The sequence below is a fragment of the Microcaecilia unicolor genome, chromosome 1 (genome assembly GCF_901765095.1).
Source record: "Microcaecilia unicolor chromosome 1, aMicUni1.1, whole genome shotgun sequence".
NCBI classification, from domain to species: domain Eukaryota; kingdom Metazoa; phylum Chordata; class Amphibia; order Gymnophiona; family Siphonopidae; genus Microcaecilia; species Microcaecilia unicolor.
In genome coordinates, this window is record NC_044031.1 from 450,440,436 (window position 1) to 450,466,965 (window position 26,530).

At 44.9% G+C, this 26,530-nt stretch overlaps 1 protein-coding gene across 3 annotated transcripts in view; it reads left to right on the forward strand.

The window, feature by feature from the left end:
- The first annotated feature begins 1,860 nt into the window (after positions 1-1,860).
- Positions 1,861-26,530, forward strand: part of ESCO1 (establishment of sister chromatid cohesion N-acetyltransferase 1) — a 128,995-nt gene continuing 104,325 nt past the window's right edge. For all 3 annotated transcript variants that reach the window (XM_030212847.1, XM_030212854.1, XM_030212863.1), the window contains exon 1: positions 1,861-1,998. The gene's annotated coding sequence lies outside the window, so the exon portion shown is untranslated. The remainder of the gene's footprint in view (positions 1,999-26,530) is intronic.

A 26,530-nucleotide genomic window follows, 5' to 3' on the forward strand; every position in this document is an offset into this window, starting at 1 on the left:
AAGTATTCTGTATGTTCCTTCCAGAGAACTCACTCTTACACCAGACAGCCAAGGGTCCAGAAAGCTCAGTCAGAACCAGGCATGAGATTTTGACTGGGTACTTCAGAGCATAACTTCAATCTTGTTAACTACTCCGATAGCCTTCTGATGGGAGAGAATTTTTGTTTGCTTTTTTGCAGCAAATTAGCACCTCATAACCACAGACCATTGTATTTTCAAAACAGTGTGATGAAATGGTGAATTTCTGTGTTTGTCTCTCAATCTTTATGAGCACATAAAAAACATTTAAGAAAGTTGTTGAAAAATATAGAGAAATGTGGAGTAGACCTGAAGAATGGATTTTTTTTGTTAGTACTAATGTATTATTTCCTCTATGGGTAAAAAGAATGTTATTCTTCTTGTTATTTAAATTAAAAGCAGACAGATTTTCAACATTTGAAATTATCACTGTCACCTGCTGAGCAAATTGTAAAAAGGAACAAACAGAGTTTGAAATGTATATATGCAAATGCCAGAAGCCTAAGAAATAAGATGGGAGACTTAGAATATATTGCACAAAATTAAATAGGCATCTCTGAGACCTGGTGGAAGGAGGATAACCAGTAGGCCACTGTCATACCAGGGTACAAATTATATCGCAGTGATAGGGTGGATTTAATTGGTGGAGGGGTAGCTAAAGAGGGCCTTGAATCAAATAGACTAAGAATTCTGCAGGACACAAAATACATCTTGGGCAACCTAAATCAAATTAGAGGGACCACGGCCAGGTAGGGAGAGGGATAGACGCTGCATTGGGGGTGGGGGGATGAGAGAGAGCCTCTCAGTAGTGACGATCTGATTAAATTAGAGGGACTGCAGGGAGGGAGCAAGAGGGATAAATGCTGCATTCAGGGGGGGAGCGAGGGAGCAGGATAGACACTGCATTCGGGAGGGAAAGAGGGAGAGGGATAGATACTGCAATGGGGGGGGGGGGGGGAAACAAGGGAGAATTGCTGGACATGGGTGGATGGAGGGGAGGGCAAGGGAGAGAGGAGAATTGCTGGAGATGGATGTAGAGCCTAAATCATGACACACTACCTCTTGAAGGATCTACATATGGTCTTTAATAAAAGGAGCTCATTGTGATCACACGTAAAGGATGTTTTGTGGCTCTGCATGAGGATTGTGATATTATGATCCCTTGTTTCATATTGTTGACGGTCTGCATTTTCCGTATGGTGGTATATTGAATGTGTATTAAGTCTGCCCAGTGTAATATTTATGGCACAGTAAGGTTATGAGTGTGTTTTTTGTTGTGCATAGTGTTTTGCAGTTGAGCGATTGTGTTAGTATATGCTTTGAGCAACCACTTTATTCTTTGACATATGAAACATATCTAATTTCTAAATTTAATAAAAGGTATTAATTGTGATTATTTTTTTTTTTCTGTGTGTTGTCAGACAATTATGGATGTAAGCCCCACCCCTGGCTCCACCCCTAACCCCGCCCCCTTTAGCCTCCCCAAACAGTTGGGCCACCCACCGCCTATGCAGATTTATAACAAATTACTACCATACCTATGAAAAGTTATTCCGTTATTATATTTCCTCTGTATACATCCGTACGCTGCACAAGCTGGCATGTTTGAAAATATAAGTGAGATTAAATAAAAATGCTACCAACAATAAATAACGACAAGGTGGATGCAGCAGCACACAGGTTTGCTTGCTTTGTTTTGCGGGAACGGGAATGACGGCCGCGCTCGGAAGGGAAAACTTAGATTGACCTAATTGGTTTCAGCGTTCTGACGTCACTTCATCTCCTGTCTATTAAACCTCCTTGACTCACACACGACCCATTCTACTCCGGCAGCACCTCGGCCCTACTCCCCGCCCCCTCTGACGCGCAACTTCCTTTTTCCGGCAGGGCGGCCGCTTAGCACGTCAGAGGGGGCGGGGTGTCTGAGAAGGAAATCGGTGGGGTCGGTGTCGGTCGGGCGACCTCAGTATGAATTTGAAGGTAGGATGGGCATGGGAGATGTATTAGATTGGATAGAGTAGAAGAGATGGTAGAACCGTGGGGGAGGCGGTGAAGGAGGGGTCCTGGGTCGAAAAGGGCGCTTGGCATGTGAGAGCGTAAGGGTAGTCAAATGCGTGTGTGTTGATGTCTGGTTATGGAGATGTAGTTAGGTTTTTGAAGAGGGTCTTGTATATTAGACCATCAATGTATATAGGTTTATTACTTGCATGGGTTTGAATTTAGTAATGAATGCCTTGATTCAAGATCCCTCTGAGACACTCTTGTAAGCTTCATTCATGATTCTTACATAGAAGGCAGTATTCCTGGTAGCATTTACCTCTGCAAGAATATTGGAGCTGCAGTTAGCGTGCAAGGAACCCTACTTACGATTTCTAGAGACTGGGTCTCTTGTGTGAGAGATTTTTTTTTCTAACATCCTCCATTTTATCTTAACCAAACCACTGAGCTTCCAACTTTTGTCATTCCAGTTGATGACTTCCTACGTTACTTAGATGTAGGAGGATCTTGAAAGACAGAAGCTTTTTGGAAAACGGATATGCCCTTTGTTCTTTTAAAGGGGGGGGGGGGGGGCAAGAAGGGAGAGGCGACTTCAAAGGTGTTCATAGCCAGATGGATTTGAAAGGCATGCAGGGACACTGGTGTCTTGAAATTTAAGATCCAGCTCCACAAGTATGAGGACATCTGTACGGCAGCAACAGAGAAAATAATTTATGTATTCTGTTATCATTATAGATTTGTTATGAATTAGACTACAAGCAAACTTTAGGTCTGTAACCCTGGTGAAGCTTGGGGACGCCCCCCCCCCCCCCACCTCCTTAGCTACGTATTGCTCTGGTGTATCCCCCTGGTCTGGCATAGACAAAGAGGGAAGTCTAGTTATACTTTATTATAATTGTATTTTCAGTCATGCCCTAGTGTTGGTCAGCTATACATAGCAGTTGATGCTGGAGAAGTGGGGTGGGAGGTTTGGACGGACGGACACACTGAAATGTTTCTGTAATTAAATTAAAAACAAATGCAAATGGAGTGAAAAAAGGTGGTATTTATGAAGATCTTTGTTTTAGAAGATACCTGACAATAGTAACTGATTGACTCCCTTGCTGCACCAACATTATATAGGGAGAACAAGTAGGTTTGTTGTGCCTCCACTTGCTAGTAAGAAGGCTGAGATTGTTATAGTCTCCTGAAAATTCATCTCTATTGCTGCTGCCATCTCTGTTGAAAAGAACATACAAAATATTGATATCCATTTGTAGGCTTAACTCATGTCCGAAAAGGACAGAAATTCAGCATGAATATTTATGGATGATTTTGAACATCAGTTGGTATTTTTAGAGCACCAAGCCCTCAAAAAGAAATCCTCTTTGCTTTGTATAGGAAACTGTTAGAAGCTATAGCATGTTCACTCCTGCTCTGTTTCAAAAGCCCCCGCCTAACAGTGACAAAGAGCAATAAATGAAATAGCTGGTAAAAGATGGTTCCAAAAGAGCATTCAAAGACCCACATGTGCAAGCTCCCCAGTGCATACACATACACTTATACCCCACACTGCGATCCCAGAGAGCTCATTCACACCCACACCACATCCCATTATATTTGTTTAATTACAATACTTAAATCACCAAACTTTGGACTAACCAAGTCAAAGTGATATACAAGGACCATAACAATTTATAACAAAAAAAGGAAAGAAACTCATACAAAGAGCAAAACTTAACTCCAGTAAAAGGACTGTAAAAACAACTTATACATGGATGGATAGTATGAGCAATCACTATATCCTTGATCCGCGTTCTTTATGGAGGATTAAATGTCACTAGAAATAAGTGTGTGTTAAGACCTACTTTAATTTTTTTGTAGGAAGTTTCAGAGTGAAGCCTTAAGGGCAGACTGTTCTACAGAGATAGCGCTAGGAAAAAGAGAGCACCGGACCTTGTGAACTCCCAGTGGGCTAGTGATGGAGGAGGGAGGACTAATCAATGATCATTTAGTGAACATAATATCTGTGAAGGGACATAAGATATAGTAAAATTAGACAAATAATCAGGGGTTCCATCCTGAAGTGCCCTGCCCCACCCACATCCTGCACATTTTTACACCTCTGTCAACACACACAAAGAGAAGAGAAATACCCAGTAGTTCCTCAATTAGGAGTCAGCACGCAAGAAAGAGGTCTAGGTGTCGTCGTAGACAATATGCTGAAATCTTCTGCCCAGTGTTCGGTGATGGCCAAAAAGCAAACAGGATGTTAGGCGTTATTAGAAAAGAGATGGAAAGTAAGACCAAGAATATTTTAATGCCTTTGTATTGCTCTATGGTGTGACCTCACCTTGAGTATTGTGTGTAATTCTGGTCACTGTATCTCAAAAAAAGATATAGTGGAATTAGACAAGGTTCAAAGAAGGGTGAACAAAATGATAGGAATGCGACTTGATATACTGCCTTTCCGTGTTTTTTGCAACTACATTCAGAGCGGTTTACATAGTATATGCAGGTACTTATTTGTACCTGGGGCAGTGGAAGGTTAAGTGACTTGCCCAGAGTCACAAGGAACTGCAGTGGGAATCGAACCCAGTTCCCCAGGATCAAAGTACACTGCACTAACCTCTAAGCTATTCCTCTTATATAAGGAAGGGCTAAAGAGATTGGAGCTCTTCAGCTTGGGAAAGATACAGCTGAGAGGGGATATGAGAGAGGTCTACAAAGTTCTGAATGGTATAAAATGGGTAAAAATGAATCAAAAAAAATTTTTTTTTTTTTTTTTACTCTTTTTCAAAAAGTACAAAGACTAGGGGATACTCATGGTAATACTTTTTAAATGAATAAGAAATACGTTTTTTTTACTCAACAAATAGTTTAGCTCTCGAAGTCATTGTCAGAGGATGTGGTTACAGCCTTCTTTCAGCCTTACTGTACCCTTAGCACTGTTGGTGATCGCTGGTGTCTGCTATACCATCTGTCTCTCTTAAGCATGCTTCACCCATTACCTTGATGTCAAACTCCTTTGAGCAGGGACTGTCCTTCTTTGTTAAACTGTACAGCGCTGCGTAACCCTAGTAGCGCTTTAGAAGTGTTAAGTAGTAGTAGTCAAACACCATGTGAGTTTTAACCGTGGCACCTAGTGGCACACTGCTGCTCGGCATTCTGCCTAAGGCACAAACTAAAGATGCACATATTAGCGTGCGTCTCTGCATAGTGACTTAATGAAGGAAGGCTTATTAGTTTTTGGTTTGGATTAGTAATTGATGTTTTCCGCTCGACATGGTTTCGAGTATGATTTAGCGCTACAATATCAATAAAGAGATATACATATTCCTCTCATATTTGGATAGAATTAGTAGCCAGCATATGGTGAGAAGACTCCTGAAGCAGGCCTGAACGGCCGAAACACAGCTGTGTCGAGTCCCTTTCTCCCTACTATTTTATGGCTAATAAAGTATATATTTTTTAATTTTTACAACCAGAGTGTCGTCTTTTTTATGTATTTATATTTTTAAATACATATTTTATGGTTATTTTTAGATTTTGATGTTTTTGTACATATTTTTGATTTTGATTTTTTGTTTTTGTTTCTGTTAGTCATCTTCACTGTTTTGCTTGCTGTTGTTTTTCTTGCGAAGACTGGTTTCTTCTGCTTTTTGCACCATTTTGTTGAACTTAGCCACATTTTGAATATAATATAAAACTAATTTTAGATAATTTTAGTGTGGCTGTGAGGGTGGGAGCATATGGGGCAGATGACTTTCCTTATGGCACTGTGTTGTTTTCATCAAAATTCTGTGTATTGTGATCTAGCATCAAATAGTCCATTTTTTGATAAACCTATAGAGGTTATTATTCAGCATAGACCATTTTAATAGATGCAAAAGACATTTAAGTCTAAAGTTTTTTTTTTAGTTCTCTTTATTATCCAGCTATTGCTGATACTATTAAAGAGCTTTCTCTTTAGCCTATACCAGTTATCTACTTTAATGCCAGATCAGTTAGAAATAAATATGATGTTATTAGAAATGCATTGAGGAACTTCAGGTAGGCTTTGCTTTTATTACAGAAACTTGGCTTGCTGATTCTGATACTTTTAAGTCATCTTTGAACTGGTTACAAAATTTTAAGTCTTCATAGACCAGTTAACGAGAGTGGAGGTTTAGCAATTATTTATAATGGATTTTATAAAGTAAATTTGATTCCCTTTCTATTCCTAGTATTGAGATTTTTTTTCTTTTAAGTTTTCTGATCCCTCCTTATTGGTTTTGATGGGATTTGTGCTGGTATATTGTCCACCAGGTCCTTAGAACAAGGCGAGACATTTTTATTAATTTTGTTTCTCAGCAATTGTTTTTGACTCCCTGTTTTCGCTCGATCATATCAAATAGTGTGAATCATGATGTTATTGATTTCTTATCAATTTTAAGTAGAGGAGTGTGGTAGCCGTGTTAGTCCACTCTTAAGGTTATCAATAGAAATCAAACAAAATAAAACATGGAAAAGAAAATAAGATGATACCTTTTTTATTGGACATAACTTAATACATTTCTTGATTAGCTTTCGAAGGTTGCCCTTCTTCCTCAGATCGGAAATAAGCAAATGTGCTAGCTGACAGTGTTTATAAGTGAAAACATTCAAGCATTACTTTGACAGTCTGGCAGGGTGGGAGGATGGGGGTGGGTAGGAGGTATGCATGGGGACATCAAAGCATATCATTGATATTCTAACAGGATGGGTGTGGATAGGTGAGGGGTGGGGTGATCAATAGAGACATACAGCTTTATGGTTTATAATGGGCTAGGAAGCCCAGATCCTTGTTAAGTCCTTTCGGTTGGGTGTTAAAATATTCATCATTCTGACTTCAAAGGTCTTACGTTCTTGTATGGTTTTAAAGTTACCTTTCAGGATTCTCACTTACTTTCTTTTCCATGTTTTATTTTGTTTGATTTCTATTGATAACCTTATCAATTTTAGACACTCTGTTAGTGAAGACTTGTAAGTTACAACCTTCTCATGAAAAGGCCCAAAGTAGACCGGCTGTCTGTTTTTATTGGTTTAGGGGCAGGGATAAAAGGGCCCTGCGCTAGTGGCGGAGGCCTTTTTTTCCCCACGTTCTGGGGCCCTTTTTACTGTAGCAGGTAAAAAAATCCCCAGACAAACATGGCCATGCGGTAAGAGAACTCTTACCACTTGGTCATGTGGCGGGGATCCCTTACCACCACCCATTGTGGTGGTGGTGGTAACTGAGCGATGCCTGATTACTGTCACGCAAGCCATTTCTGAGGGTTTTCTTTTTTTCCCTGGAAATGGTGCATGCTCGGGGCATGGCCTAATCATTTTTTTTTAAGCTAAGTTTACACTTTCTGTACTTTTTATCAAAGCCCTCTACTAGACCAGCTATTATACCAACTAGACGTAAAACAGAACCATCTGCCTTTTGGGAGATGGCCTCTTCTCAGCTGAATTTATTAACTATTGCAGATCATTTAGACACATGGCATAAAGTTCTGTCCTGAATAACTGATATCTTATCGCCTATAATTTTTAAAAAGAAGCCAGTTAGACATTAAACTACTTGGTTTATTAAAGAACTTTCTGATCTTAAGAGGTCATGTTGTAAATTGGAACATCAGAGGAGAAAGACTAAGAATACAGATGAGAGAGGAATTATGATTCAAGATAGCGACCAAGCAGGATGTGCGATGAGGATGCTCCTAGAAAAACTTTCCAAAAGCTTTGTTTCTTATAATAATTATGCCGAAAAGGAAAGGAAAGCCGAGGGGACCACCTCTCCCGAAGCAAATTCCCTCCTTACTTGGGCAGCAGTCCATGTCAGCATATCTGGTTTCAACTCCAATTGTGGACGTATCTGCTAGCGGGGCAGGGAAGAGCCCTGCTCAGGAGAGCGACGTATCGCTCAGTCCGCTGGGACCTTTGACCCCAACGCCGCCGCGGACACCCGGAGGTGTTGTGCCGAGCCCTGACGGAAAGGAGAGCTCGAAGGAGTGGTGCTCTCCGGAGACACCCGTGCTGCCCGTGGAGACGTTTGGGATGGCGCAGGGAGACCAACGAACACCAGAAGATCTAGTTGGGGCAATCGGTGGGAAGTCGCCCGAAACAACAGCGCAGGCTACGGCTTGCGTCTTAGCGATTGAACCGCTGATTAAGCCTCAAGTGGTGTCGCTGGAATCTATCTGGGCAGCCCTGGAATCACTTCACAAGGTCTGTACTTCATTCATTACGTTGTCACTGAATAACTCTTCTCAGATAAATTCCTTAAAAGTTCAAATGGAGGGAATATCACTAAAGCAGACTAGTCTGGAAACACAAGTTGAAAAATTGAATCGGCAACAAGCTCAGATCTCTGGGGATCGTATATTAATCCACAGAAAAATTGAAAATATGGAAAATTACTCAAGAAATCTGAACTTGCGAATATTAAACTTTCCAAGATCTCAATTTGTGGCTCCTAAAGACATGTTCGCTAAATTTTTGAAGGAAATATACAAATACTCTGAACAAACAATTCCCCCAATTCAAAAAATTTACTATTTGGATGTGAAGACTCCTCCATTACAGGAAAATTCTGCACAGGATATACCATCTGAAACGCTAGATTTGACAAACTTTCTAGAACAATCGAAGGATAATACAGAGACTAGAGCAACCCTGATAGTATCTTTTGTTTTTCTGCAAGATAAAGAATCTTTATTGAGGCTTTATTTTAAAAACTTGTGTCCTGAATCTAAAGGAAGCAAGGTCTCTATATTTCCAGACATTGCTCGATGGACCCAACAAAGACGGAAAAAATTCCTGCTTATGAAACAGGAATCATTAAATATAGGAGCAGTCTTCCAATTACGTTTTCCATGTAAATGTGTTTTGATACTTAAAGAGAAGAAATGTGTTTTTTGAGCCAGACCAATTGAGGTCATTCCTTGATACGAAGCGAGACCAGGCCTAATTCCAGATAAATGAGTCCTATATAATTATGGATAACCACTGCTTGTTTTCTTTTAATTTAATAGTGTTCTAGCACCAACTTCCTTTGGTATTACTATATCTTGAATCCCTCAATTTGTGGACTATAATAACCAACTGAATATATACTTTTGCTTGTAAAATTTACCTATTAGAATATGTTTCCTAGATTGGTGTATCTTATCAAAGAGCTATTCTTTGTATATTTCTTATTAAAATGATAAATAAAAGATAAAAAAAAAGAATACAGATGAGAATGGAAATAGTTTCAAATGTTGTTATAAATCCTCTTTTCAATCAGCTAAATGTGTAATATATATGCTTAACAAATTGAGGATAATCTCTAAGATCAAAATAAACTTTTTGGTTTGTTTCAATCTATCCATTCCATTAATAATGATTTACAGTTTTGTCCAGCTGATTTTTAGCATTTTTCTGGATAAAATTGAAAAGTTCAGATTTTTTTTCCTTCTGATCTTGACTCGGTTGTTATCTTTTATCTGGATCATGATTCATAAATTATCGCGAAGATAAGTAAAGTTTTTCCATCACTTACAGCTTCTAAGACCGTTATTGATAATGAGATGATCAAAATCAAGCTGTTTGCTGGACAGCTGTCCATCTTATCTGATGCCACATATGCCCAACCATTTGGTTGATTGGGTTACTACTTTTGTAAATTTTTTTTTTATGTAAAGGGGCTTTTCCTATTGCATTGGGTGGCATTATTTTAACTCCAGTCTTAAAAAAAACTCGAGGATGGCTGCTGCTCAGCTGGCCAGTTATCAACCTGTTGCCAGTATTCCTCCTCTTGTGAAATTACTGGAAGTCTGTTGCAGAATTATTTTCAGATTTTTGATTAAATATGGTTGCTTGCATCCCTTGTAGTTTGGTTTTAGACCATTTCATTCAACTGAGGCTATTTTGTTAGCAATTATATCAGAAGCAAAATTACTATTTGTCCTGGGCAAAGCTGCAATATTATTGCAATTTGACCTTACCGCAGCCTTTCATACATTGGACCTTTACATCTTGTTGTATAAATTGAGTTTGTTGGGTAATACAGGCAGGGTATTAGATTGGTTTAAGGAATTATTGGCCCGTAGACACTATAAAGTTAAGATGGACAACAAATTTTAATCTGAGTGGAGATCTCCTTGCAGAGCTACCCAGGGCTCTCCTCTCTGTCCGACCTTGTTTAATGTTTATATGTCTGTTTTGCCATGATTTTCTTTCTTAGGTGACATTTTTCTTTCTTATATAGATGATGGTTTTTATTCCAGTTGAGAAACATATCATTTCTCTTTGACCCAATGTCATAAAATGTTTAGAGAGAATTGAGCGTTTTAGTATTGTCCATGGGTTCAAGCTTAATAAGGAAAAAATGAAACTGTTATGGTTGCAGTGCTGTGGTTAATGGTTTGACTTTTTTGAGTTAGTTTCCAAAGTTTTGAGAGTATTTGGATACTTAACTATCTCTTGTTCCTCAAATTAATTCTGTGGTTAAATCTTTTTTTTTTTTTTAATCTAAACAACATTTTGCAGTTTTGGTTTAGTCATTAACTTTGTCTCATTTAGTTTATTTTAGTGGTATATATTGTTTGTCATCTACTTTGTTGTCAAAGCTTCAGGTTCTTCAAAATGCAGCTACTAAGTTAATTTTTCATAAAGAAAGATCTGATTATGCTGCCCCATGTCTTATAAAAATGCACTGGCTTCATTGACTACCGGATTTCTTTTAAACTTGCATGTTTGATTTATAAAATATCTGATAGCTCTAGTCCAGAATACTTGGTTAATTTGTTTTCATTTCCACAGTCACCATTATCTTCTATAGCAGGGATGTCTCATCTTCTTTTTTTATTTTCCAACATTGGTGCATCTGGTGCAGTTGGTCAGCTGATCCCCATTAATCTTTGCAGGTCGTTTGGGTCTGCAGATTCCATACTCTGGTGTCTTGCAAATTTACTTCTTCCCTCTCTTCACCTCTCTCCTGTTTTCTATGGAGCTCTCCTTTCCAGCACATCACCTTAAAAAAAAAGAGGAGGAAAGAGTTTTATTGGAGAGCGTGGGACAGAGTATAAGTCCAGATTCTGTCTCATCTGGGGTAAGACTTATGGAGACAATGAGCGTGGGAGGACCAGCCAGCAATGGTAAGTCCGACTAAATTTTGATTCAGAACCTCTTGGAGGGCTGCAAGTTCTGCTTGATGCTGGGAAGGAATCCTGACTCACCGCTTGGGACTGCATGGTGTCGTTTGTGATAATCAGGATGATTCCATATCATCATGCTGATCAATCCATAGACTGGTGGGTTGTGTCCATCTACCAGCAGGTGGAGATAGAGAGCAATCCTTTTGCCTCCCTATATGTGGTCATGTGCTGCCGGAAACTCCTCAGTATGTTCTCTATCTCAGCAGGTGGTGGTCACACACAGCAGCAGCTCTGGCTAGGTCTCCAAGCCTAATTTTTAGGTTTTGTTGAGTACCTGGGGTTGAGGGCTCTTATTGAGCAAGTGCAAACCTGGTGGCGCCAGGTCCCTCCTTTTCTCCCCCCTCCCGCTGGCTCCGTTAAAAAAAAAAAAAATTTTTTTGAACGTCCTTAAGGGCGTTTATTTCGACGTTTATTTAAACGATTATTGCAGCTACTCACTGGGACACCAGGTCGTTACAGCTCGGAGCGAGAAGCAGGTAATTTTTACCTTTTTATAGCGGGCAGGGGGTTCCCCGATCGATCTCCATGTGACCTATGGCGTCGGAGGGCGAGGGCGCGAAGAATTGCTCCCCGGACCGCGTGTGCGCTTCTAGTGGGGATGCGGGGGTCTTAAAGTCTGACTCGCCCTTGTTGGGTGTCAGTTCGGAGGCCGGTCAGTGTCCCGGGTCTTCCTCCGGTGCGGCGGTTTTTCCCGCCATAAACGCCCATCCCCTGCTGCTCGCCTCCGCCATCTTGGCCGGCCACGCTGCTCGGACGGCTTCTTCTTGGGCCGCCCTTGAGCTGGGAGACGTTAATGCCATGGCCGCCCTTGATTTGGGCGACGGCAAAAAAGCGGCTAAAGTTAAGCGCCGTTCTTCCCGCGCGGCTCCTTCGCGGAGTGTCGCGCCGGACGCCATCTTGGATGCGCAGCATGTTTCTCCCCCGCTCTTGCGAGCGCCGGTTGAGGGTGCGTCTAGGGCTGTGGCCCAGGCGGCTGAAGTGCACAGTCTGGGGGGTTTCTCCCCCGAGTTTATTTTACTGCTGCATCAGGCCTTCCTTATGCAGAACGCTGCCCCTTCTCCCTTGTCCGATAAAGGGGTTGAGGCCCCCGGAAGTAAATGCCCTCGGGTGGATTCCCAGGCCTTAGAGGACTTTGTCTCCTCTGATGTAGATTAGGGCAGCGTATCTGAGTTCTCCCAACGGTCCTTTGCAGATTCCTTGGAGGAGACTGATTCCCGCTCGGATGGAGCGGATGACCCCTCTGCAGCGCGGATCTTTCGCTCAGAGGATTTGCCCAACCTGTTAGTGCAGGCCATGAGCATTTTGAAGATTTCCTCTCCAGAGGACGTCTCTCCCTCAGCCCCTGTTGGCTCCGCCATTATGCTGGGGACGAAGCGCCCGCCTAGAACCTTCCACGTGCATGATGCCATGCACACCTTAATTTCGGCTCAATGGGATGTCCCGGAAGCGAGCCTCAAAGTGGCTAGGGCTATGTCCCGCCTCTATCCTTTGCCTGAAAGTGAACGGGAAGCCTTTCTTTGGCCTACCGTGGATTCTTTAATCACTGCGGTGACTAAGAAAACGGCGTTGCCGGTGGAAGGTGGCACGGCCCTAAAGGACGCCCAAGACAGAAGATTGGAGGCGGCCTTAAGGTCGTCCTTCGAGGCGGCTGCCTTAAGTTTGCAGGCCTCAGTTTGCGGCTCCTATGTGGCCAGGGCGTGCCTGACGATTGTGCAGCGGGCTTCCCCCTCGGATCCTTCCTTGAGGGCTTGGCTTATTTGGCAGACTTACTGTATGATGTCTTGAGAGCCTCGGCTAAAGGTATGGCTCAGACAGTCTCTGCGCGGCGGTGGCTTTGGCTGAAACATTGGTCTGCTGACCACGCCTCTAAGTCCCGCCTGGCTAAGTTGCCTTTTAAAGGCAAGCTGCTCTTTGGGGTCAAGCTGGACAAAATTGTGACCGATCTCGGCACATCTAAGGGCAAGAGGTTACCAGAGGTCAGGGCTCGGGCCAGTGCTCGCCCCGGTATCTCCAGAGGACGGTTTCAGGAAGCCCGTCGGTACCGCCCGGGCAAGTCGGGCTCCTCTGCCCCCTCTTCCTTCAAGAGGAATTTCTCCCCCAAGCAGCATTCCTTTCGCAGAGACCGCCGTCCCGGAGGTGCGCCCTCCGGTCCTCCCCCAGGGTCTCGTACCCAATGACGGGGTCCTGGTCCATGGCCCAGTGCAGATTGGAGGATGCCTGTCCTCGTTTCTGGGCGAGTGGACCAGGGTAACTTCAGACGCTTGGGTGCTGGAAGTCATCAGAGACGGCTACAAGCTAGAGTTCTGCCGACCCTTAAGAGACGGGTTTGTACTCTCTCCCTGCAAGTCTCCGGTCAAAGCTGTGGCAGTGCAGCAGACCTTGGACAATCTGATCCGCCTGGGTGCGGTCGTTCCGGTGCCAGAAAATCAGCTTGACAAGGGACGTTACTCCATTTACTTTGTGGTACCAAAGAAAGGAGGTTCTGTACGGCCTATCCTCGACCTCAAAGGGGTCAATCGGGCCTTGAAAGTTCGGCACTTTCGCATGGAGACTCTCCGCTCTGTTATAGCGGCAGTGAAGGCAGGGGAGTTCCTGGCATCCTTGGACATCAAGGAAGCGTACTTGCATATTCCCATCTGGCCTCCTCATCAACGCTTTCTGCGTTTTGCAGTCCTGGGCCGACACTTCCAGTTCAGAGCCCTCCCGTTCGGGTTGGCTACTGCTCCGCGGACCTTCTCCAAAGTAATGGTGGTCATCGTGGCCTTTCTGCGAAAGGAAGGAGTACAAGTCCATCCTTATCTGGACGACTGGTTGATCCGAGCCCCCTCTTATGCAGAGTGCGGCAAAGCTGTGGACCGGGTGATTGCTCTTTTGAGCTCCCTGGGGTGGATCATCAACTGGGAGAAAAGCCAGCTGCGCCCGACTCAGTCCCTGGAGTATCTGGGAGTTCGATTTGACACCCAAGTAGGCAGCGTGTTCCTGCCAGACAATCGGATTGTCAAACTTCAGGCTCAGGTGGACCAGTTCCTAGTAGCCTCTCCGCTTCGGGCTTGGGACTATGTGCAGCTGTTGGGCTCTATGACGGCCACGATGGAAGTAGTGCCCTGGGCCAGGGCTCATATGAGACCACTACAACACTCTCTGCTGCAGCGCTGGACTCCGGTGTCGGAGGATTATGCTGTGCGCCTTCCCTTGGACCCAGCAGTGTGCAAGGCGCTGAGCTGGTGGCTGAAGACAGACAAGTTGTCTGCAGGGATGCCTCTTGTGACCCCGGAGTGGATTGTCGTCATGACGGACGCCTCTTTGACGGGCTGGGGAGCCCACTGCTTGGGAAGGACAGCGCAGGGGCTCTGGTCTCCTGCAGAGGCAAAGTGGTCTATCAACCTCCTGGAACTCAGAGCCATTCGGTTGGCGCTTTTGGAGTTCCTCCCGGTACTGGCGTTGAAGCCAGTACGGGTCCTGTCGGACAACGCCACGGCTGTGGCCTATGTCAACCGCCAGGGAGGTACCAAGAGCGCCCCTCTAGCCAAGGAAGCCATGAATCTATGCCAGTGGGCGGAAGCGAACCTGGAACAGCTGTCAGCGGCCCACATTGCCGGAGTCATGAATGTCAAGGCGGACTTTCTCAGTCGCCATACCTTGGATCCCGGAGAGTGGCAGTTATCGGCTCAGGCGTTCTTGGACATCACAAAGTGCTGGGGCCAGCCGAGCCTAGATCTGATGGCGTCATCGGCCAATTGCCAAGTGCCGCGCTTTTTCAGCAGAGGGCGGGACCCTCTATCTCTGGGAGTAGATGCTCTTCTCCAACAGTGGCCGACACAAGAGCTTCTCTATGTGTTCCCGCCCTGGCCCATGTTGGGCAGGGTACTAGACCGGGTGGCAAAGCATCCGGGCCGGATAATCCTGGTGGGTCCGGACTGGCCCAGACGTCCCTGGTATGCGGACTTGATCAGGCTCTCAGTGGACGACCCTCTGCGGCTGCCAGTGGAGCAGGGCCTGTTGCATCAGGGTCCCGTGGTGATGAAGGATCCCTCCCCCTTTGGTCTTACGGCCTGGCTATTGAGCGGCAGCGTCTGAGGAAGAAGGGCTTCTCAGACAAGGTCATCGCCACTATGCTGAGAGCGAGGAAGCGCTCTACTTCTACTGCTTACGCCAGGGTTTGGCGTACCTTTGCAGCGTGGTGTGAAGCAGGCTCACTTTCTCCCTTCACTGCTCCAATTTCTTCAGTGCTGGCGTTCCTGCAAGAAGGTCTGGAGAAAGGCCTGTCGCTCAGTTCCCTTAAAGTCCAGGTAGCGGCTCTGGCTTGCTTCAGGGGCCGCCTGAAGGGTGCTTCCCTGGCTTCGCAGCCAGATGTGGTACGTTTTCTCAAGGGAGTTAATCACCTGCGCCCTCCTCTGCACTCAGTGGTGCCTGCGTGGAATCTCAACCTGGTGCTAAGAGCCTTGCAGAAGCCGCCTTTTGAACCCTTGTCGAGGGCATCTCTGAAAGACCTGACGTTGAAAGCAGTCTTTTTGGTGGCTATCACTTCAGCCAGAAGAGTTTCCGAGCTCCAGGCACTCTCATGTCGAGAGCCTTTTCTGCAGTTCACTGAGGCAGGAGTGACTATTCGCACAGTGCCTTCCTTCCTGCCCAAGATTGTTTCTTGCTTCCATGTGAATCAGCAGCTCTGTCTCCCTTCCTTTCGTAGGGAGGACTACCCAGAGGAGTACTCTGCTCTTAAATATCTGGATGTGAGACGAGTCATCATCAGATACTTGGAAGTGACCAATGATTTCCGGAAGTCGGATCATTTGTTTGTCCTGTTCGCAGGTCCTTGTAAGGGTCTGCAGGCATCCAAGCCTACAGTGGCAAGATGGGTCAAGGAAGCCATTGCAGCGGCTTATGTGGCCGTGGGGAAGGTGCCGCCTATCCAGCTGAAGGCTCACTCCAATAGAGCACAGGCGGCCTCGATGGCAGAGGCCGGGTCCGTCTCCTTGGAAGAGATTTGTAAGGCGGCAACTTGGGCATCGGCTCATACATTCTCCAGGCATTACCGCTTGGCTGTGGCTGCTCGGGCGGAGGCCCAGTTTGGAGCTTCAGTGTTGCGGTCAGGGATTTTTATGTCCCGCCCTGGGTGAGTACTGCTTCGGTACATCCCACCAGTCTATGGATTGATCAGCATGATGATATGGAAGGTAAAATTATGTATCATACCTGATAATTTTCTTTCCATTAATCATAGCTGATCAATCCATAGCCCCTCCCAGATATCTGTACTGTTTATATTCTGGTTGCATTTCAGGTTCAATTTTAGTCTTCAGTTCCTGTTCAGGAGGATCTTCGTGTTCAAGTTTTTTCGGTTGAATTCTTCTGGAGTTGAGACGATTTTGTGTTACAGTGAGCTGCTGCATTCCTCTCCCCTCTGTTTTACGGGGCTGGATTGAGACCTAAATTATGTCGGTGCTCCCTCCCGCTTCGTGCGGCTGTAGGGCAGCTTTGTACCCCTCCCGCTTCGGCGGTGTTGGGGTCAGTCAGCTCCTCCCGCGGTTGTGGTTGCAGGATAAGCCAGATCCCCCCCACATCGGCGGGTGTGGTGTCCGTCCTCTGCTCCGCAGGGTTGAGCTGGACGGATTCCCCTCCCCCACTTGTGTGGGGATGAACTGGGTTCATTCCCCTCCCCCGTTTCGGCGGTGGTGAGCTGGGCAGAGTGTCCCTTTGTGGGTGTAATTCTCTTAAGTGCTGAGTCCTGCGGATGGAGCTTTGAGGAGTTTCCGGCAGCACATGACCACATATAGGGAGGCAAAAGGATTGCTCTCTATCTCCACCTGCTGGTAGATGGACACAACCCACTAGTCTATGGATTGATCAGCTATGATTAATGGAAAGAAAATTATCAGGTATGGTACATAATTTTACCTTACAGCAGGCCTATTGACCGAAGCAGGAACAGTTGGAGTTGCTCCAAGATGCTTCAGTTTCTCACTCCACTGCCCCTCCAACTTCTAAGAGATCTCGTTTAGACCTTCAGGAGTGGGCAGATGAGGTTCTCTGCTTCTCCCTCCATATCTGATGTGGCCTTGGTCTATTCAGATCAGTCATTCGGAGGAGCCGTTAGAGGAGGGAGAACTCCCCCCTGATGCCATACTGGGAAAAGACCAAAGGTCCATCGAGTCCAGCATCCTGTCCCCAACAGCGGCCAATCCAGGTCAAGGGCACCTGGCAAGCTACCCAAACGTACAAACATTTTATGCAAGTTATTCCTGAAATTGTGGATTTTTCCCAAGTCTTCAGTAGCGGTCTATGGACTTGTCCTTTAGAAAACCGTCCAACCCTTTTAAAACTCTGCCAAGCTAACTGCCTTCACTACGTTCTCCGGCAACGAATTCCAGAGTTTAATTACGCGTTGGGTGAAGAAACATTTTCTCCTATTTCTTTTAAGTTTACTACACTGTAGTTTCATCGCATGCCCCCTAGTCCTAGTATTTTTGGAAAGCGTGAACAGAAGCTTCACATCCAGTCTTTCTTCATAGGGAAGTCGTCCCATCCCCGCTATCATTTTTGTCTCCATTCGCTACACCTTTTCCAGTTCTACTATATCTTTCTTGAGATGCGGCGACCAGAATTGAACACAATACTCAAGGTGCAGTTGCACCAAGGAGCGATACAACGACATTATAACATCCTCACATCTGTTCTCCATACCTTTCCTAATAATACCCAACATTCTATTCGCTTTCCTAGCCGCAGCAGCACACTGAGCAGAAGGTTTCAGTGTATTATCGACGACGACACCCAGATCCCTTTCTTGGTCCGTAACTCCTAACGTGGAACCTTGCATGACGTAGCTATAATTCGGGTTCTTTTTTTCCCACATGCATCACTTTGCACTTGTTCACATTAAACGTCATCTGCCATTTAGCCGCCCAGTCTCCCAGTCTCGTAAGGTCCTCCTGTAATTTTTCACAATCCTCTCATGAGTTAACGACTTTGAATAACTTTGTGTCATCAGTAAATTTAATTACCTCACTGGTTACTCCCATTTCTAAATGGCCATCCTCCATCTCTAAAGATTGGAGGGTGGCCAATGTAACGCCAATTTTCAAAAAAGGTTCCAGGGGAGATCCGGGAAATTATAGACTGGTGAGTCTGACGTCGGTGCCGGGGAAAATGGTAGAGGCTATTATTAAAAACAAAATTACAGAGCATATCCAAGGACATGGATTACTGAGACCAAGTCAGCACGGCTTTTGTGTGGGGAAATCTTGCCTGACCAATTTACTTCAATTCTTTGAAGAAGTAAACAAACACGTGGACAAAGGGGAGCCAGTTGATGTTGTGTATCTGGATTTTCAAAAGGCGTTTGACAAGGTACCTCATGAAAGGCTACAGAGGAAATTGGAGGGTCATGGGATAGGAGGAAATGTCCTACTGTGGCTTAAAAACTGGTTGAAGGATAAGAAACAGAGAGTGGGGTTAAATGGGCAGTATTCACAATGGAGAAGGGTAGTTAGTGGGGTTCCTCAGGGGTCTGTGCTAGGACCGCTGCTTTTTAATATATTTATAAATGATTTAGAGATGGGAGTAACTAGCGAGGTAATTAAATTTGCTGATGACACAAAGTTATTCAAAGTCGTTAACTCGCGACAGGATTGTGAAAAATTACAAGAGGACCTTACAAGACTGGGAGACTGGGCGGCTAAATGGCAGATGACGTTTAATGTGAGCAAGTGCAAGGTGATGCATGTGGGTAAAAAGAACCCGAATTATAGCTACGTAATGCAAGGTTCCACGTTAGGAGTTACGGACCAAGAAAGGGATCTGGGTGGTGTCGTCGTCGTCGATAATACACTGAAACCTTCTGCTCAGTGTGCTGCTGTGGCTCGGAAAGTGAATAGAATGTTGGGTATTATTAGGAAAGGTATGGAAAACAGGTGTGAGGATGTTATAATGCCGTTGTATTGCTCCATGGTGCGACCGCACCTTGAGTATTGTGTTCAATTCTGGTCACCGCATCTCAAGAAAGATATAGTAGAATTGGAAAAGGTGCAGCGAAGGGCGACTAAAATGATAGCGGGGATGGGACGACTTCCCTATGAAGAAAGACTAAGGAGGCTAGGGCTTTTCAGCTTGGAGAAGAGACGGCTGAGGGGAGACATGACAGAGGTATATAAAATAATGAGTGGAGTGGAACAGGTGGATGTGAAGCGTCTGTTCACGCTTTCCAAAAATACTAGGACTAGGGGGCATGCGATGAAACTACAGTCTAGTAAATTTAAAACAAATCGGAGAAAATATTTCTTCACCCAACGCATAATTAAGCTCTGGAATTCGTTGCCAGAGAATGTGGTGAAGGCAGTTAGCTTAGCAGAGTTTAAAAAGGGGTTAGATGGTTTCCTAAAGGACAAGTCCATAAACCACTACTAAAAGGACTTGGGAAAAATCCAGAATTCCAGGAATAACACGTATAGAATGTACGTTTGGGAAGCTTGCCATGTGCCCTTGGCCTGGATTGGCCGCTCTCGTGGACAGGATGCTGGGTTCGATGGACCCTTGGTCTTTCCCAGTGTGGCATTACTTATGTACTTATATTAAAAAGCAGCGGTCCTAGCACTGACCCCTGAGGAACCCCACTAACTACCCTTCTCCATTGTGAATACTGCCCATTTAACCCCACTCTCTGTTTCCTATCCTTCAACCAGTTTTTAATCCACAATAGGACATATCCTCCTATCCCATGACCCGCCAATTTCCTCTGTAGCCTTTCATGAGGTACCTTATCAAACGCCTTTTGAAAATCCAGATACACAATATCAACCGGCTCCCCTTTGTCCACATGTTTGTTTACTCCTTCAAAGAATTGAAGTAAATTGGTCAGGCAAGATTTCCCCACACTAAAGCCGTGCTGACTTGATCTCAGCAATCCATGTCCTTGGATGTGCTCTGTAATTTTGTTTTAAATAATAGCCTCTATCATTTTCCCTGGCACAGACGTCAGACTCACCAGTCTATAATTTCCCGGATCTCCCCTGGAGCCTTTTTAAAAAATTGGCGTTACACTGGCCACCCTCCAATCTCCGGTACCATGCCTGATTTTAAGGATAAATTGCATATCACTAACAGAAGCTCCGCAAGCTCATTTTTCAGTTCTGTCAGTACTCTAGGATGAATACCATCCAGTCCAGAAGGTTTGCTACTCTTCAGTTTGCTGAACTGCCCCATTACATCCTCCAGGTTTACTGTGAATTCAGTACGTTTTTCTGACTTGTTCCCTTGAAATACCATTTCTGACGCCGGTATCCCACCCAAATCTTTCTCGGTGAAGACTGAAGCAAAGAATTCATTCAATCTCTCCGCTACGACTTTGTCATCCTTGATTGCCCCTTTTACCCCTCGGTCATCCAGCGGCCCAACCGATTCTCTTGCCGGCTTCCTGCTTTTAAAATACCGAAAATTTTTTTTACTATGTTTTTTTGCCTCTACTGCTATCTTTTTCTTTTCGTAATCCCTCTTTGCCTTCTTTATCTGTGCCTTGCATTTGCTTTGACACTCCTTATGTTGCTTCTTGTTATTTTCAGACGGTTCTTTCTACCATTTTCTGAAGGCGTTTCTTTTAGCCCTAATAGCTTCCTTCTCACTTTTCAACCACGCCGGCTGTCTTTTGGACTTCCATCTTTCTTTTCAAATTCGCGGAATATGTTTGGCCTGAGCCTCTAGGATGGTACTTTTGAATAGCATCCACGCCTGTTGTACAGTTTTTACCCTCTCAGTTGCCCCTCTAAGTTGTTTCTTAACCGTTCTTCTCATTTTATCATAGTCTCCTTTTTTAAAGTTAAACACTGACGTATTTGACTTCCTATGTATAGTTACTTCAAGGTTGATTTCAAAACTGATCATATTATGATTACTGTTATCAAGCGGCCCCAGTACCATAACGTCCCTCTCTAGATCATGCGCTCTGCTAAGGACCAAGTCTAGAATTTTTCCTTCTCTCGTCGGCTTCTGCACCAGCTGCTCCATAAAGCTGTCCTTGATTTCATCAAGAAATTGTACCTCTCTAGCATGTCTTGATGTTACATTTATCCAGTCTATATTTGGGTAATTGAAGTCACCCATTATTATCGCATTGCCCATTTTGTTTGCGTCTCTGATTTCTTTTATAATTTCTGCGTCTACCTGCTCATCCTGGCGAGGTGGACAGTAGTACACTCCTATCACCGTCCTTTTCCCTTTTATACATGGAATTTCAACCCACAATGATTCAAAGGTGTGATTTGTGTCCTGCTGAATTTGTAATCTATCTGAGTCAAGGCTTTCGTTAATATACAGTGCTACCCCTCCACCAGTCCGGTCCAGCCTATCACTATGATATACTTTGTATCCCTGTATGACAGTGTCCCACTGGTTATGCTCCTTCCACCAGGTCTCAGTAATGCCTTTTATGTCCAATTTTTCATTCAGTGCAATATATTCCAATTCTCCCATCTTATTTCTTAGACTCCTAGCATTTGTGTATAGACATTTCAGAGTATGTTTGTTGTTCCTAATTGCATGATGCTTAGTGCTTGACACTATTGATTTGCCATCTTTTTTCTGATCTTTAGTTGTATTTAAGGGCACCTGGCCTACCACGTGTCTTGTGTAACCTCACTAACCAGAAACCCTATCTTCCCTGTTTGTGAGGTATCCTTGCAGATACCTTATCCCGAACCATGCGCTGTTGTGCGACTGTCGGCCTTTCCCCCATTTCTAGTTTAAAAGCTGCTCTATCTCTTTTTTTGAATGCCGACGCCAGCAGCCTGGTCCCACCCTGAGGGGGATGATCTGAAAGTACTAAGGTAGTTTCATAAAGAGGAGCTCAGTACTCTTATTTCTGAGGCACTGATGGTACTTTCCATTGAGAAACCTGCTTGGGGGTTTAAACGTCCTAAGTCCTTCCCAATGCAGGAAATTCAATAAGCTTTCTGTATGGTATGGAAATGGTCAATTGTGTAAATAGGAAGCCCCTGTTGAGGCCTTGGCCCAAATGTGTCTTTCTACTACTTTTCCAGATTTGCAGATGAGACACTGCAATCCAGATCCAGTAGATTGAAGTCACCCAGTATCCACACCATCCTTTTCTTTCCTACCTACATCATTGATCAATTCTTTGTCCAGTTTGTAAACTATAACTGTGGATTAGAATACCATCTCCTCTTTCCAACACAGCCCACAGGGCTTCCTCTTTTTCTCACACCCCCTGCATTTCAGCTACTTTAATATTGCCTTTTTTACATAGATTGCTGATACTCCTCTTTTGTCATCTCTAGCTCTCCTGAATAGGTTATAGCCAGGTATGTTGTTATCCCATTCATGAGACTGATTGACCTACACCACAATGTTCAAGTCCATACCAATTATTAGGGCTTCCAGATCAGAAATTTTATTGGCTAAACTGAGCATTTGTGTTCAAAGCCTTCCACCAATATTTAGATGGCTTGCTTGTACTTTGTAAAGGTTTTATTTTGGTCACCTCCTTCCCTTTGTTGAGATCGTGTCTCTTGTTATTTATACCACTGTAATGTTTATGCTGGGGGTGACTTTCTGAAATTACTTTACTCCTGCCACCCCATTTATTTAGTTTAAATGCCTATCTGTATTGTTTGAATTTTTCAGTTAGAATCCTTTTGCCTGCCACAGAAAGGTCTAGTCCTCCATTTCAGTATAGTCTCTTGTTTTTTTTCATCTATCACCCCAACTACCTTTCCTTGTCATCAATATCAGACCAGTGGGTTACGTCCAGCCACCAACGGAAGAAGACAGAGGAAATAGTTCCAAGTACTTCGCCTCTTAAGGGTATCGTTCAGCCTATAACGCTCAGTATTTTCTCTGTCTCCTAGTAGATGGTGGACGGATGTGCAGCTCCTGTTGGTGTTAACTGGCTAGCTCCTACCCCAGCTTGGCTAGGTGTTGAGCAAGGGGTTTGCTTGTAACCCTGATTTGGGTTTCCTTAGGATGATAGTGATCCTGAGTCCCTCATTGACCAACTAGGGGATATGCAGTACCGCTGGGTCCCTCCCCTCCCCTTTCATGCTGGAGGCCTGTGAGGCTCGGCAGACTTTCATGTGGCATGCTACAGGCTTCTTCTGACGAAGTATGTACCTCGGTAAATTGTGAAACTCTTTCTTCTTTTCCTTTTGTAGGGTAAGTTGTATGGTTTTTTTTAGAGCATTTTTGCTGGCTGACTTTTTCTTAGTGCTGTGCTGTTTTTCATGGCTTTTTGTTTGTGGCTCTGGACTCTTCGTTGGTGTGGATGGCGCACTTTTCCCTTCTTTTTGGAGGGCTCTAGCATGCTCTTAACAGGCCTTCCCTTCTCGCCATGTCCACTGCTATTTTGGCTGCCCTTTCCTTTTTTCCACAGCTCTTTGTCCCGCCGAGGTCTCTGTTTCCTCTACCTCTCAGGGGCTTCCAGCTGGGAGTGACTTTGGATGCTTCTGCTCTTTCCTTTTCTGGGGGCGTACTCGGACTGGCGTCTGGGAATTGCGTTCATGATGCACTCTGGGCTTCTCCGAGTTGGAATCCTCTTTACTTGTGGTCTGTGGTATCTGTTCATTCTCTTGGGGGAGGGGGGAGCGCCTGTGGCGGCTGGGTTGCCGCTGCGGTTGTGCGGGAGGATTTTACTCAGAAGGGTCTGGTTGCATTTTGTGTTCTTTCTTATCTGCCTTCTGTGCCGCTCTCTTGCTTTTTTTCCCCCTCACATGGGGCGTCCTGCGGCAGCGGTCCTTAGCCTGGACGTTACTCCTTTCTCTGGGCTGTGTTTTTCATGCTGTTCCCCTTTGTAGGTGTCAGCCTTTCTATTCCTGCTGCAAGGGCTTCCCCTGCGCAGGTCTGCCTGTTTTTTTTTTTTTGTGGTGTGGGCCAGCGGTTCCAGCCTGTCTGTGCAGTCAGGCTCTTCTCTGCCTAGGTTGTCCGGCTCACTCCGGTGGAGATGCGCCTGCCCCTCGCAGGTCTCTCTACCTTGCCTTCCTGAGGTGACAGGTGGTGCTCAGTCTTTTGCTGGTGTAGTGGAGTATTTGGTTTAGGGAATGGATCCTTTGCTTAGGCTGCTCTTCCTTTCCTTTTTTTCTGCCATTTTGGCTTGCACCAGTTGCTGTGGGTGTCTTTCGGAGGAGCCCGGAGTGTAACCAGTCTCTAATTGTGGAACACAGCTCCATCTCTGAATGTCTGGATATATGGTACGACTCCATCTCTGAATATAGAGCATGGCTCCATCTCTAGAGCCAGAGAAGTTGCACTCTACCTCTAGCCATGGTCCTGTCTCTAGGGTTAGGGCACTGCCCCTTCCCGTGTAGTAGACTCTCCTCCATCTCTCATTGTAGAGCTCAGTCCCGTCTATCACTTTAAGGTGATGTTGAGTGCTGTTCAATTTTTCATTGCCGAATGCAGCCGCATCTTTCGATAACTGCGGTTCCTTTTTCAATGTAGAGTGTTACTTCATATTTTGATGTGGAGCATACTTTATCTTCTCATGTAGAGTACAGCTCTGGCTGTCGATGTACGGCACAGCCCCACCTCTGGCTGTGTAGTATGTCTTCTCCTCTGGAGATACAGCAGGATTCTTTTCTGGCAGAACAGTATGGGTCCCTCTACTGGGCTACGGTATGGACCAACTTTTGCAGGAAGACCATCTGTACATTTCTGGATGGGAGCACATGTCCATTTATAGGTGTAGTGGGCGTCTCTGGCTTCGACTGTAACCTCTCCTCTGCTTACAGAGCATGTCTCTGTTTCTTGCCGTGGACCATGACTCGGTCTTTGAATCTAGCGCACTTCTCCATCTTTGGACATAGTTTGTTTCTCTCACTGCATGTACAGCACATTTTCTTATGATTTTTCATTTTCCACTTGTCAGTACAGAGCGGCTGGACGCAGTACGATATGGAAGCTCTCTGGGATGCCCTCCCTAGGAGAGGGTTAAGCTTTTCACACCTGCTCGGCTATTTCTGTTGAGGGCCTAGGCCTCTGTCTAGCCATGACAGGTGTGCTTCTGTTTCTCTCTCTGCCCATTCTGTGCTCAGCGGCTCTAGCATGGCTCAGTTCCACCTCTTTTTATTCTTCAGTGAGGCTCTGCCCTGGCATGGTACGAGATTTCTTTTTCCATTCTCAGGAAGACTTCTTCCAATCTGTTCCAGTTGGTTCTCCCAAGACAGGTTTTTTTTTTCCCCGTTCTGTGATGCTTCAGGTTTTTGGCCTGTCCTTCTCGCTGCATCCTGTATGGGGTGCTGCTACTGGTTTCTTTCAGTCCTTAAGGGATTGCAAGCCTCTTTGTTTCCCTTTCCTAAACAAATTCTACGAGCTCTGGATGGTTGCAGCCTGCCAGTATGTTTTTTTTTTCCCAGGGTCCTGTTTTCCCTTTCTTCCCCTTAGGCTCAGAACCTTCGAAGTGTGCACCTGGGTACTTCTCGAACCCAGTGCTGTGCCTCCTGTTGTGCTCCAGCTTAGTTGGCAGCTTATTCTTTGGACCTTGCTATCTTTTTTGATTTCCTGTTGTCTTCTGGAACGGGGTCCGAGTTGGACTATTGCACATTGTCAGCACCCTGTCAGGGTGGTGGTCTCTGGTGTGGCCTTGCCCAGCCATTACTTGGCTGCATTGTAGTGTCTTTTTGTCATCATCAGATGTTGACCTTAGGGCGTTGGCACAGGGAGGCTTTCTGTCTCTCGACGCGGTGGCATTTCCCGCTGGTTCCCACGGACATGTCCTTTCTTTGCAGAGCCCAGCCGGCTAGCACAGTGTTTAGTCAAGGATGCCGGTTGTTTCCTACACCTTTACACCATAATGATTCTTTTTTTCTTGTGGGCATGCTGGGTATTTTGAGGTTCTCGCTCAACAGGGAACATTGCTTTGCTACATTCCATTTTTCTAGACTGGTCTGGTCTGGTTTAGATGACGAGGAAGGTAAAATTGTCTTACCTGATAATTTTCTTTCCTTTATTTGTACCAGACCAGTTCAGAGACCCTCCCTATCATGGTACTGTTATTTCTTTTTATTTCCTTCTTCTAGATTGCACTACAGAGTTTCACGGCTCCTGGCTCAGGGAGTTTTTTTCCCCCGTTTGTCAGTTGAGTTTGCCTCCTTTCCCTCATTGACAGCCTTTGTTACTGTGGCCAATTGCTTTCTTCTGGCACCACTGCTTGGCTGTTCAAAATACTGAATATTCCAAGCTGCACAGTGCCCTTAAGGGTGAAGTACTTGGAACTATATGTTGTTCTTTGTTTCCATCCACTGGTGGATGGATATAAATTTCTTTCCTTTAGTCGTACCAGACCAGTCCAGATGAATGGGTTATCAGGTAAGGCATAATTTTACAATGACAGA